This window comes from Amblyomma mixtum, chromosome 5 (genome assembly GCF_055824585.1).
Source record: "Amblyomma mixtum isolate Tamu chromosome 5, ASM5582458v1, whole genome shotgun sequence".
NCBI lineage: Eukaryota > Metazoa > Arthropoda > Arachnida > Ixodida > Ixodidae > Amblyomma > Amblyomma mixtum.
The window spans coordinates 197,831,623-197,843,230 of NC_143016.1; positions in this window are offsets into that span (position 1 = coordinate 197,831,623).

Below are 11,608 nucleotides of genomic sequence, written 5' to 3' on the forward strand. Positions count from 1 at the left end.
GACAACATTAGATGACCTCGTCAGTTGGCTGTGGTGAACACTGCAACTACGCCGGCTGTGTACACAATACCAACCACGTCAGCCGAAAATATCGAAGCAACCTTTTTTCTATTTTCTGCCATTTTATCGCGGCAGCTCGTTGATGACTTTGGCTGTTAAAGTGGTAGTTGACCAGATGGCGCCACATTTCGGAAAGTATACAGAGTAAGTTATAGGTTCGTCCAAATAATTCCCTGTTGGCTCCAATTAAGACCAACTGTAAAATGTTCCATAAACCTGCTGGAAACAGTTTAACTGATTAAAATTTCCTCCTGGGTAACCTGCCTTATTTTCGTTCCTTGTGCCCCAGCCGCATGCCATCTTCATCAAATGGAATTTGGCGGTAATCTTGGAGAAGGCCACACTAGACAGCTGGCAGTAGTGCGTGGATAGGAAAACACATTCGTATGCACGCACTTTATTCACATTTATTCTCATTTATTGCAGGCATTCGTGTATGCCTGCAATAATTAAGTTCAATTCCTGTGTGAGCGAAGACTGAAATCATTTGTCAGATGCTTTGAATTGACAATGTGTCTATCAATTTCTAAATACATGGCCTCCTGTTAATGTGTTCATTGTTTCTACTTTTGTACACGACAAGCGAATGGTTTGTTTCGAGGTATACCAAATTGTTTTAAAAGGGTTGGTAACCATCTCTTTTGCTCTGCTGAAGCATGTGTATTGTACGAAAAGTTGCGCGACAGCCTTAAAAAAAATGGCTTCTAATGTTCCCACCTTGCTTAAGGTCCCAAATCATTCCTGCTGTGTTATTGTTTCATTTTACGGCAGATATTGCGCGCTGAAGTCCGGAACTGTGCGCGCTTTTGATAAAGTTTATAGTGCCTATTTTTCTCCGTTAGGTGCCTAAAATGCAATTTTAGCCGCCTTTTTATGGCACCTAAAACGTGCTTTTTAGTGCCTAAAAATCCGGCCTCTATTGATGAGTTTAGGACAATGTTGTCATTACAATATGGTTTTCCTTAGCCTCAATTGGTTCACTTCGTTTTAAATATTGTGTATTTAGCTCTGTTACTTTTTTTCGTATTCACTTTGTTTTATTAATAGCCTTCTGCAATCGTACCCGTTCAATATTTTTACTAATGGTGACGTTCTAGTTCATATCTTTGTGTTTACTTGCAACGTTTTTCGGCTGTTTTTGTGATTTTTTTCGTTTTGGTGTTGGTATTCCTAATTATTGCATTGTTTCGCTTTTTTGAATCATGTATTTTCTTGCAGCTAGTTTTCTTTCTGCAATCATGCGTATCATTTTTTGTAGGGATATCTATGTATGCGTTACCCCCCTTTTAGTAAGTTTCATTTTACATCTATGTACCACTCCCCTCAATAATGCCCTGTGGGCCATGAGGGCATCAGAAATACATAAATAAAGAAAAAAACGGCACAAAACAAAAATCCTACATGAGAGATAGACTAATGAAATACAGAGAATTTAGCCGGCGTTTAAAAATCGCTGCCATGCTACTCTGCCTAGGGAGGGGAATCCTACATGCTAGCATACAAAGCACGCTAAGACCTGTTTGACAAACAGAAAAGGTCAAAATTATTATATACATACGCATTTAGCAGGGAAGGAAGAGTGAACTGCAGGCGTTCTCTACCCGAATTTAACCGTGGGGCAGGGACTATCCGTGTCTCCGCATACCTTGTTGCGCAGCTTGCATCTCGGGTATGTAGTTCAGCAAGTTTACGTATGTGGTTTACATTTCTACGTGTTTCTAGTTTAAACCGGACACTCAAGTGATACTTATACAAGCTGTGTATTTTTAGCACATCGCTTTGTAGAAAGAGATCTGTGCTTGGCGAGTCCCAGTGGACATTGTAAACATGAAGAAACTTTTTCTGAAAAATGTAGGCACTCTGAACACAGCTAACCGTACCTGTGCCCCACACTAGGTGGCAGTAGTTTAAATAGGAATAGGAAAGTGAATTATAGAGGAGTAACTTTACTGTTCTTGGAATGACGTATCTTAGCCGACTTATGACTCCGGTTATTTGAGCCAGTTTCGTGACAATATGGTCCGTGTGGTGTTCCCAAGACATGCTGGAAGAAAAAACTACTCCAAGGCATTTAAATTGTTGCACTATGTCTATCCGTCGTGAGTTTAGTTTAATCTCGACGGAGGAAGGAAGTACTTTGTTTTTAGAACGAAATATGACAGCTTTTGTTTTCTTCTCATTTATACGCATGTATCTGGATTCGGACCACTTTTGTAATTCACTCAAGGTCAAATTCAAATTCAAATTCTTTATTTCTGCCTTGTAAAGATACAGACAGCGGAGGCGCAGAAAAAGCTGTGAGAGACAGCTTGACTAAGCCGCAGCCCCCTTTCGCTTGGCAGCAGCTTGACAGCAAGGCTTTTAATACAAAAGGCAGTTGCAAAGCGTGATAACAAGTATACAATAATGAGCAGGTACAAGAGAAAGCGAAAGAACATTATACAATACTGACACAATATTCACATTGGGTAGACTCAGGTAATGGCAGCAAAGAAAAAAAAAAGAGAAAGAAAAAAAAACACACAAAACAAAAATTCTACATGCTAGCATACAAAGCACGCAAAGACCTGTTTGACGAACTGAAAAGGTCAAAATTATTATAAATATACGCGTTTAGCAGGGACGGAAGAGTGAACTGCAGGCGTTCTCTACCCGAGTTTAACCGTGGGGTCGGGACTATCCATGTCTCCGCATACCTTGTTGTGTAGCTTGCATCTCGGGTATGTAGTTCGGCAAGTTTACGTATGTGGTTTACATTTCTACGTGTTTCGAGTTTAAACCGGACACTCAAGCGATATTTATACAAGTTGTGTATTTTTAGCACACCACTTTGTAGAAAGAGATCTTTGCTTGGCGTGTCCCAGGGGACATTGCAAACATGACGAACGAACTTTTTCTGAAAAATGTAGATACGCTGAAGACAGCTAACCGTAGCTGTGCCCCACACTAGATGGCAGTAGTTTAAATAGGAGTAGAAAAGTGAATTATAGAGGAGTAACTTTACTGTTCTTGGAATGACGTATCTGAGCCGACTTATGACTCCAGTTATTTGAGCCAGTTTCGTGACAATATGGTCCGTGTGGTGTTCCCAAGACATGCTGGAAGAGAAAACTACTCCAAGGCATTTAAATTGTTCAACTATGTCTATACGTCGTGAGTTTAGTTTAATCTCGATGGGGGAAGGAAGTACTTTGTTTTTAGGACGAAATATGACAGCTTTTGTTTTCTTCTCATTTATACGCATGTATCTGGATTCGGACCACTTTTGTAATTCACTCAAGGTGTCATTGCATTCCCGAACAAGGAGATCAAGATCATTTCCAGTAAAAAAGATGCTAGTGTCGTCAGCGTAGATAATAAATTTAGCGGCGGAGTTAATGTTGGAGATATCATTCAGGTACATATTAAAAAGTAATGGTCCCAATATACTACCCTGGGGAACGCCAGAAGTAACAAGTTTTAGTTCAGATGTCACATTGTCTATGCTTACAGCCTGTTTTCTATGCGAAAGATATGATTTCAGGATCATTTGAGCCAGTCCACGAATACCACAACGCTCCAAGTTTTTCAGGAGTACACTGTGGTTTACTAAATCGAATGCCTTCGAGAAGTCCACGAAGACACCAATAACAAAGGCCTTATTTTCAAACTGTGTTAGTATATATTCCTTTTGTTCGAGTAGTGCTAACTCGGCAGATTTATTTTTACAAAACCCAAATTGATTAGGTGACAAAAGGTCATGTTTATCAATAAAATCAGACAACCGTGTATACAGAACTTTTTCAAAAGCTTTCGAGAAGATTGGGAGTATCGATACTGGTCTATAATTTCCTAAATCATTGCGGTCTCCTTTCTTATACAAAACTGTTACTTTGGCTATTTGCATTTTTTTAGGAAATGTGCCCGTAGTAAAGCATAAGTTAAATATATCTGCAAGAACAGGGGCAATAACTCTTATAACATGCTTGACAGGCCTCACTTGAATGCCGTCAATGTCACAGCTATGGCTGTTATTTAGGTTTAGTACGACTGATATAACCTCCTCTGTCGTAACTGGGTTCAGAAATATTGTGTCCCTATTGTAAGAGCTAAAATAGGTTTTGAAATCACTTGACGGGGTGTTATGGGCAAGGGTGGTAAAAAAGTTGTTCAAGGCATCTGCCAACTCTGCCGGATACATCTTTATTATCAAGCTTTAAAGCCCGCGAGGCAGCCTGTGGTTGCTCACGCCTCAGTAAGAAATTCAACCTTGACCACAACAGATCGTGGCGACCATTTTTAATTTGAAGAAATGTCGCAAAGTATTCCGCACGAGCGAGACGTAGCTTTTTTGTTAATCTATTTCTGTATTTCTTAAAAATGCTTAGGTCATCTGTTGAACGTGTGTTTAAAAAGATTTTGTACAGTTTGTCTTTCGTTTTAATTTCTTGGCGCAACTCAGAAGATATCCAAGGTTTGCGAGTTTTACGCTTTATTGCACGCACTTTTAGCGGGAAAGAGGAATGGTAGAGCCGTTTAAATACTTGGAGGAACTCATCGTAAGCCTCATTTGCGTCACTGGTAACGTCAATACTATCCCACTCAACTTGTTCTAGTGAGCTGTGAAATGAATTGAGGGTAGCATTGGTTATACTTTGGTACTTCGCTTTCTCCTGCCGGTACTTTACCAGTCTAGTCTTATTTATGCATGCAAACACTGGAAGGTGGTCACTGATCGCACATGATATTACGCCCGACTCAACTATCGGTTGGGAAGTGTTCGTAATCAGCAGATCAAGAAGTGACTCACTTTCTTGTGTTACCCTTGTTGGATCATTAATAAGATTAATAAATCCGTTCGAGGCCAAGACTGCGTTAAAGTCTCTAGTAGAGGAGTTATCTTTCAACATATCGATATTAAAATCACCTCCAGCTATTAGAGTGTATTTGTTATCTGTTATAAACGAAAGAAAACAGTCATAAAATTCCAAAAACCTAACCATATTTCCCTTAGGTGGACGATAGCAGACCGAAAACACGAACCTGCCAGTACAGACTGATAGCACTTCAAAATCTTCAGTAATAAGACTGTACGAATCCAGCTTGTCGCATTCAATGTCATCTGACACCAGTAAAGCCACTCCATCCCCCCGGAGGCCGGAGCGGTTCAAATAATAAGTTTTGTAGTTGGGCATCCTGAAAACGTCGGAATCATCTGTGCTCCAAGTCTCACTGAGCATGATCAAAGAAAAAGCAAATGAAAATTCGCCAAAGAACTCCTCTAAACACATTATCTTGTTTTTTACAGAGCGTGCGTTCAGGTGAATAGCGTTAAGCGTTGTCAGCGCAACACACGAAGCAGTGCGGTTCAAGTCACTCGGCAGATAATACATCTGCTGCATGTCGATTATGTTTCAAGAAGAAACACGAAAGATACCATGCTGAGTGCTATAGCCGATCCAAATCGCCCTTTCCCTTCACATGAATGGCACTCATTCCCTCACTTCGCCTAACGAAAACCTTTCCATTGACATACCAAGTGAACTTATAGCCTTTTTCTTTGGCACAGACTTTATTTGCCTGAAGCAGTTCTCTATTTCGGCGTGTTAAATTTTCTTGCATGAAAATGGGCGGGTCGCTATCTTTTAGGTTCTTCTTATTCTTCAACCAGTTTTCTCTTGTAGCTTGCTTTGCAAAACGCACAATGATGCCTGGCGTCTTATCACGTTTAGCGGGAAGTCGATGAACAGTTGCTATCTCCGATTCCATCAAGCGAGGCACTCGAAGTTTATCAGCCACGTTATTTAATATGACTGTTAAATCCTCATCCTGCACTTCTTGTATGCCATGCAGTTCCAAGTTCAGCTGCCTGCTTCGGAATTCAAGATCGTGTATCTCCTTTTCAAACTGAGCTTGTGCTGCCTGATTTAAGTCATCCTTTTTCTCAAGCTCCGATATCCTCTTTTTTAGGTCCATGATATCAGCCTCTTGATGGCCGACCTTTTGCTCAAATTCATCAAACTTCGAAGATATGAAGCTAAGGGACTCCTCCATGCTTTCAATTTTTTCTGCCAGGGGCATCAGCCGTTCCAACTTTTGGTTAATTGAGAAGAGCGCAAGTTTGATATCTGTTTCAGAGCCACTACTCTCTTTACTACATGTGTTGCTGTTTCCTGCACTTCTGCATGATGGGCACTGCCAAGCTTTCTTTGTGGCCTCATACTTCGATTTGAAGGTCTTTTCAGTAAGACCAGCACATTTTCCAAAGTGATAGTTGCTCTCGCATTTGGAACATTCCACAAATGGATCATCCTCAGAGATGATCACATCACACGTGCTACAGGAATCAGACATTGTTTGAAGTGTACAGAAGTACTCGCAAAATGGATCTCAGTAATGCAAAACGCATAGCAAATGTCAACAAATGTCAGCAAATGGCAGCAGCAGCAGCAGCAGAAATACTATTAAAATGGATATTATGAAAACATAGGGCTACTAACCTGCAAAAGAGCAGTTTTTCAAATGGTGTTCACGGCTTGCTGCCGCTGCTGCCAAGTGACGGGTGGCCGAGGATGCTCCGCTTTTTGTTGGGTCGAGCTGGCTGGGTGCGCATGTGCAGATGACTTCTTGCCAGGAATCCCTCGTCACTGGGGCGGATCCGTGAAATGCACAGCCAGAACTCGACGCAGCGCTTCGTACGCACGTTCGGTGGGGCCTCGAAGTAGACGGAACTGCAAAAGAGCAGTTTTTCAAATGGTGTTCACGGCTTGCTGCCGCTGCTGCCAAGTGACGGGTGGCCGCAGATGCTCCGCTTTTTGTTGGGTCGAGCTGGCTGGGTGCGCATGTGCAGATGACTTCTTGCCAGGAATCCCTCGTCACTGGGGCGGATCCGTGAAATGCACAGCCAGAAGTCGACGCAGCGCTTCGTACGCACGTTCGGTGGGGCCTCGAAGTAGACGGAACTGCAAAAGAGCAGTTTTTCAAATGGTGTTCACGGCTTGCTGCCGCTGCTGCCAAGTGACGGGTGGCCGCAGATGCTCCGCTTTTTGTTGGGTCGAGCTGGCTGGGTGCGCATGTGCAGATGACTTCTTGCCAGGAATCCCTCGTCACTGGGGCGGATCCGTGAAATGCACAGCCAGAAGTCGACGCAGCGCTTCGTACGCACGTTCGGTGGGGCCTCGAAGTAGACGGAACTGCAAAAGAGCAGTTTTTCAAATGGTGTTCACGGCTTGCTGCCGCTGCTGCCAAGTCATTGCATTCCCGAACAAGGAGATCAGGATTATTCCCAGTAAAAAGATACTAGTGTCATCAGCATAGATAATAAATTTAGCGGTGGAGTTAATGTTGGAAATATCATTCAGGTAGATATTAAAAAGTAATGGCCCCAATATACTACCCTGTGGAACGCCAGAAGTAACAAGTTTTAGTTCAGATTTCATGTTGTCTATGCGTACAGCTTTTTTTCTATGCGATAAATATGATTTCAGGATCACTTGAGCCTGTCCACGAATCCCGCAACGCTCCAAGTTTTTTAGGAGTTCACTGTGGTTTACTAAATCGAATGCCTTCGAAAAGTCCACGAAGACATCAATAACAAGGGCCTTGTTTTCAAACTGTGTTATTATATATTCCTTTTGTTCGAGTAGTGCTAACTCGGCAGATTTATTTTTGGAAAACCCAAATTGATTAGGTGACAACAGGTCATGTTTGTCAATAAACTCAGACAACCATGTACACACAACTTTTTCAAAAGCTTTCGAGAATATTGGGAGTATCAATACTGGTATTTAATTTCCTAAATCATTGCGGTCTCCTTTCTTATACAAAACGGTTACTTTGGCTATTTGTATTTTTTTAGGAAATGTGCGCGTAGTAAAGCATAAGTTGAATATATCTGCAAGGACAGGGGCAATGAGTCTTACAACAGGCCTCACTTGAATGCCACCAATTTCACAGCTATGGCTGTTATTTAGGTTTTATACGACTGATATAACCCGGTCTGTCGTAACCGGGTTCAGAAATATTGTGTCACTAATGTAAGAGCTAATATAGGTATTGAAATCATTTGACGGGTTGTTACGGGCAAGGGTTGTGAAAAAGTTGAAGGAATCTCCCAACTCTCTTCCGGATACATCTTTATTATCAAGCTTTAAAGTCCGCGGGGCAGCCTGTAGTTGCTCACGCCTCAGCAAGAAATTTAATCTTCGCCACAACAGATCGTGGCGACTATTTTCAATTTCAAGAAATGTCGCGAAGTATTCCGCACGACCGAGACGTAGATTTTGTTAATCTTTCTGTATTTCTTAAAAATGCTTAGGTCATCTGTTGAACGTGTGTTTAAAAATATTTTGCACAGTTTGCCTTTCATTTTAATTTCTTGGCGTAACTTAGAAGATATCCAAGGTTTGCGAGTTTTACGCTTTGTTCCACGCACTTTTAACGGGAAAGAGGAATGATAGAGCTGTTTAAATACTCGAAGGAACTCATCGTAAGCCTCATTTGCGTCACTGGTAACGTCAATACCGTCAAGTAGCAGTTGGCACAGGTAGCGCCACGTCTAGACGGCAGAAGAACGCCAACACCGAGAAGATGCGACAGCACACCGAGACGGCAAGGTGTGGAACGTCCAGTTTCGTCTTCTTCAGAAGCGACAGCGTGGCGCACGAGCTGCATGCCGAACAGCCGCCGAGTGGCTATTGTTGTAGACGCGGCATTACCCTCCCATTCGGAAAGATCATCGGCCCGATGCTTTAGCAAGAAAATAGGGAGAAAGACAGAAGAAACAGGGTAACGTACAGCACTTAGCCACTAAGTGTCTCGTGAAAAATAGGGCCTCATCCGCACTACATGAACACTATCTGGTCTCTGGTGACGGCGAGTAGTCCGGTAAGCCTCATCCGGGAGAACTTCATAGGTTACGTCCTAGCTGACTGAGAACTCTGTAGGGGCCGACATACTGCTATGGACCCCATTCGACGCCATGGTCTTTCCGAAATACTGCTTGAGCAGTTTTTCGGAAAGACCACGGCGTCGAATGGGGTCCATACCCACACTTTGTCGTCCGGGGCAAACGTCATCAGTCACGGTCTAGTTGGTTCAGGATGCGCACTCTCGCAAGTTGTCGAGCTTCTTCTGCGCAAAGCGTGAACTCCTCGGCGCCAAAGTCGGGGTCGCAGCCATAATGGGGCAGTATTGTTTCCAACACTGTCGACACTCCGCGGCCGTACAACAGACAGAAGGGCGTCCTCCGCGTGTTTTCCTGTTGAGCCGTGTTATACGCGAAAGTAATATATGGCAAGCTATCGTCCCAAGATCGATGCTCAACGTCAACATACATGGACAGCATGTCGACGAGAGTTTTGTTGAGGCGCTCGGTCATGCCATTCGTCTGGGGATGGTAGGCGGTTGTTTTCCTGTGTAGTGCCACTCAGCCGCATGAGGGATTCCATGAGTTTGGCAGTGAAAGTTGTGCCTCTATCCGTGATAATTAGTGCTGGAGCGCCATGCCTGAGGACGATGTGTTCCACGAAAAATTAAGCAGCCTCGGCTGCTGCGCCACGCTGGAGGGCCTTGGTTTCAGCGTAGCGTGTAAGGTAATCAGTGGCGACGATAATCCACCGGTTTCTCGAAGATGAAGTTGGAAAAGGGCCGAGAACGTCCATGCCAACTTGCTCAAACGGGACTTTGGGCACTTGAACAGCCTGTAAAAGTCCACCTGGCTTGAGAGGGCGTGTTTTTCGTCGTTGGCAATTGAGGCACGTGCGCACATGGTGTCGCACAGTCGCCGCAAGCTTAGGCCAGTAAGAGCTCTTTTTGATCCGAGCCAGAGTGCGGGTGTAGCTGACGTGACCGCCGGTAGGCTTGTCATGACACGCCTGCAAGATTTCTTCACGGACATCCGCTGGAACGACGAGGAGGTAGTCGCTTCCGGCTGGAGAAAAGTTGGCTTTGTACAGCACGTTGTTGCGCATACAAAAGGAGGACTGCATTCTTGCGAAGGGCTGGGGAATCTAAATGGTGCGTGTGTGCAGGAAGTCGATGAGGGGTTTCAGCGCAGGGTCCTCACGTTGCTGACTGGAAATAGTCGCTGCGTCTACGGCTGCGATGAAAGGAAAGTCCGCTTCGTCGTCGTCGCGCGCAGCCTCGGCTAGACATCTGGACAAGCAGTCGGCATCGTTATGCTGGCGCCCTGATTTATATACGATGGATAAGTCGAACTCCTGAAGACGTAAGCTCCAACGCGCAAGGCGGCCAAAGGGATCCCGTAAGTTCGTCAAGCAGCAGTGGGAGTCGTGGTCGGTTACGACTTGAAAATGCCGGCCGTACTGGTAGGACGAAATATCGTTACAGCCCATTCCACGGCAAGGCATTCTTTTTCGGTCGTGGAATAATTAGATTCAGCACGAGAGAGAGTGCGGCTGGCGTATGCTATCACGCGCTCAGCGCCGTCTTGCCGCTCAACGAGTACAGCACCGAGGCCCACGTTGCTGGCATCTGTGTGGACCAGAGTCTCCGCACGAGAATCGAAATGACCAAGGACAGGCGTGGTTTGCAAGCGTCGCCGTAATTCTTCAAATGCCTGCGGCTGCTGTTCTGTCCACGCGAATGGGGCGCCCTCTCTTGTAAGATGCGTCAAGGATGCAGCAAGTCGGGAAAAGTTGGCAATGAACCGCCAGTAATACGCGCAAAGGCCGAAAAAACGCCGGACCGTTTTTTTGTACGAAGGAGTGGGAAAGTTGGCGACGGCAGCTGTTTTAGCTGGATCCGGCGCAACTCCACGATGGCTGACAACATGGCCCACGAAAAGGAGCTCCTCATAACCAAAGTGGCATTTCTCGGGCTTCAACGTCAGGCCGGCAGACCTTGTAGCCTGTAGCTCGGTCAAGAGGCGCTGGAGGTGTTCTTCGAACGTTGGCGCAAATACAACAACGTCGTCCAGGTATACCAAGCACGTCTGCCATTTCAGGCCCGACAAAACAGCGTTCATCATTCGCTGAAATGTTGCCGGAGTCGTACACAAACCGAAAGAAAGGACCTTGAACTCATAAAGGCCATCCGGCGTCACGAACGCTGTCTTCTCGCGATCCCGCTCGTCAACATCGACCTGCCAGTAACCACTTTTTAAGTCCAGCGAAGAAAAGTAGCGCGCGTGCCGCAGCCGGTCAAGAGAGTCGCCAATGTGTGGTAACGAGACGTCTTTCTTTGTAACCTGGTTAAGCTTCGGGTAGTCAACGCAAAATTGCAAACTACCATCCTTCTTCTTAACCAAAATCACAGGCGAAGCCTACGGGCTCCTCGATGGCTGAATAACACCATCCTGCAGCATCTCTTCGATTTGTCGAATTGGTCGGTGCTTAGCGAGAGGCGTCTGTGTGACTGCCGACGTAGACGAGAAGCAGTCTTGGAATTGATGCAGAAGGCCGACTAGGCATTCCCTATCGGTTGGGGGTAAGCCTGGGTTCACGTCGAGGATCAACTGAGGTGTGCAACAAGCGGACGTTTCGCTCTGGAGGGCAAGGCAGTCGTGAGTTTCGGCGAGGCCCTCGAAGTATGCGACCGCAGTGCCCTT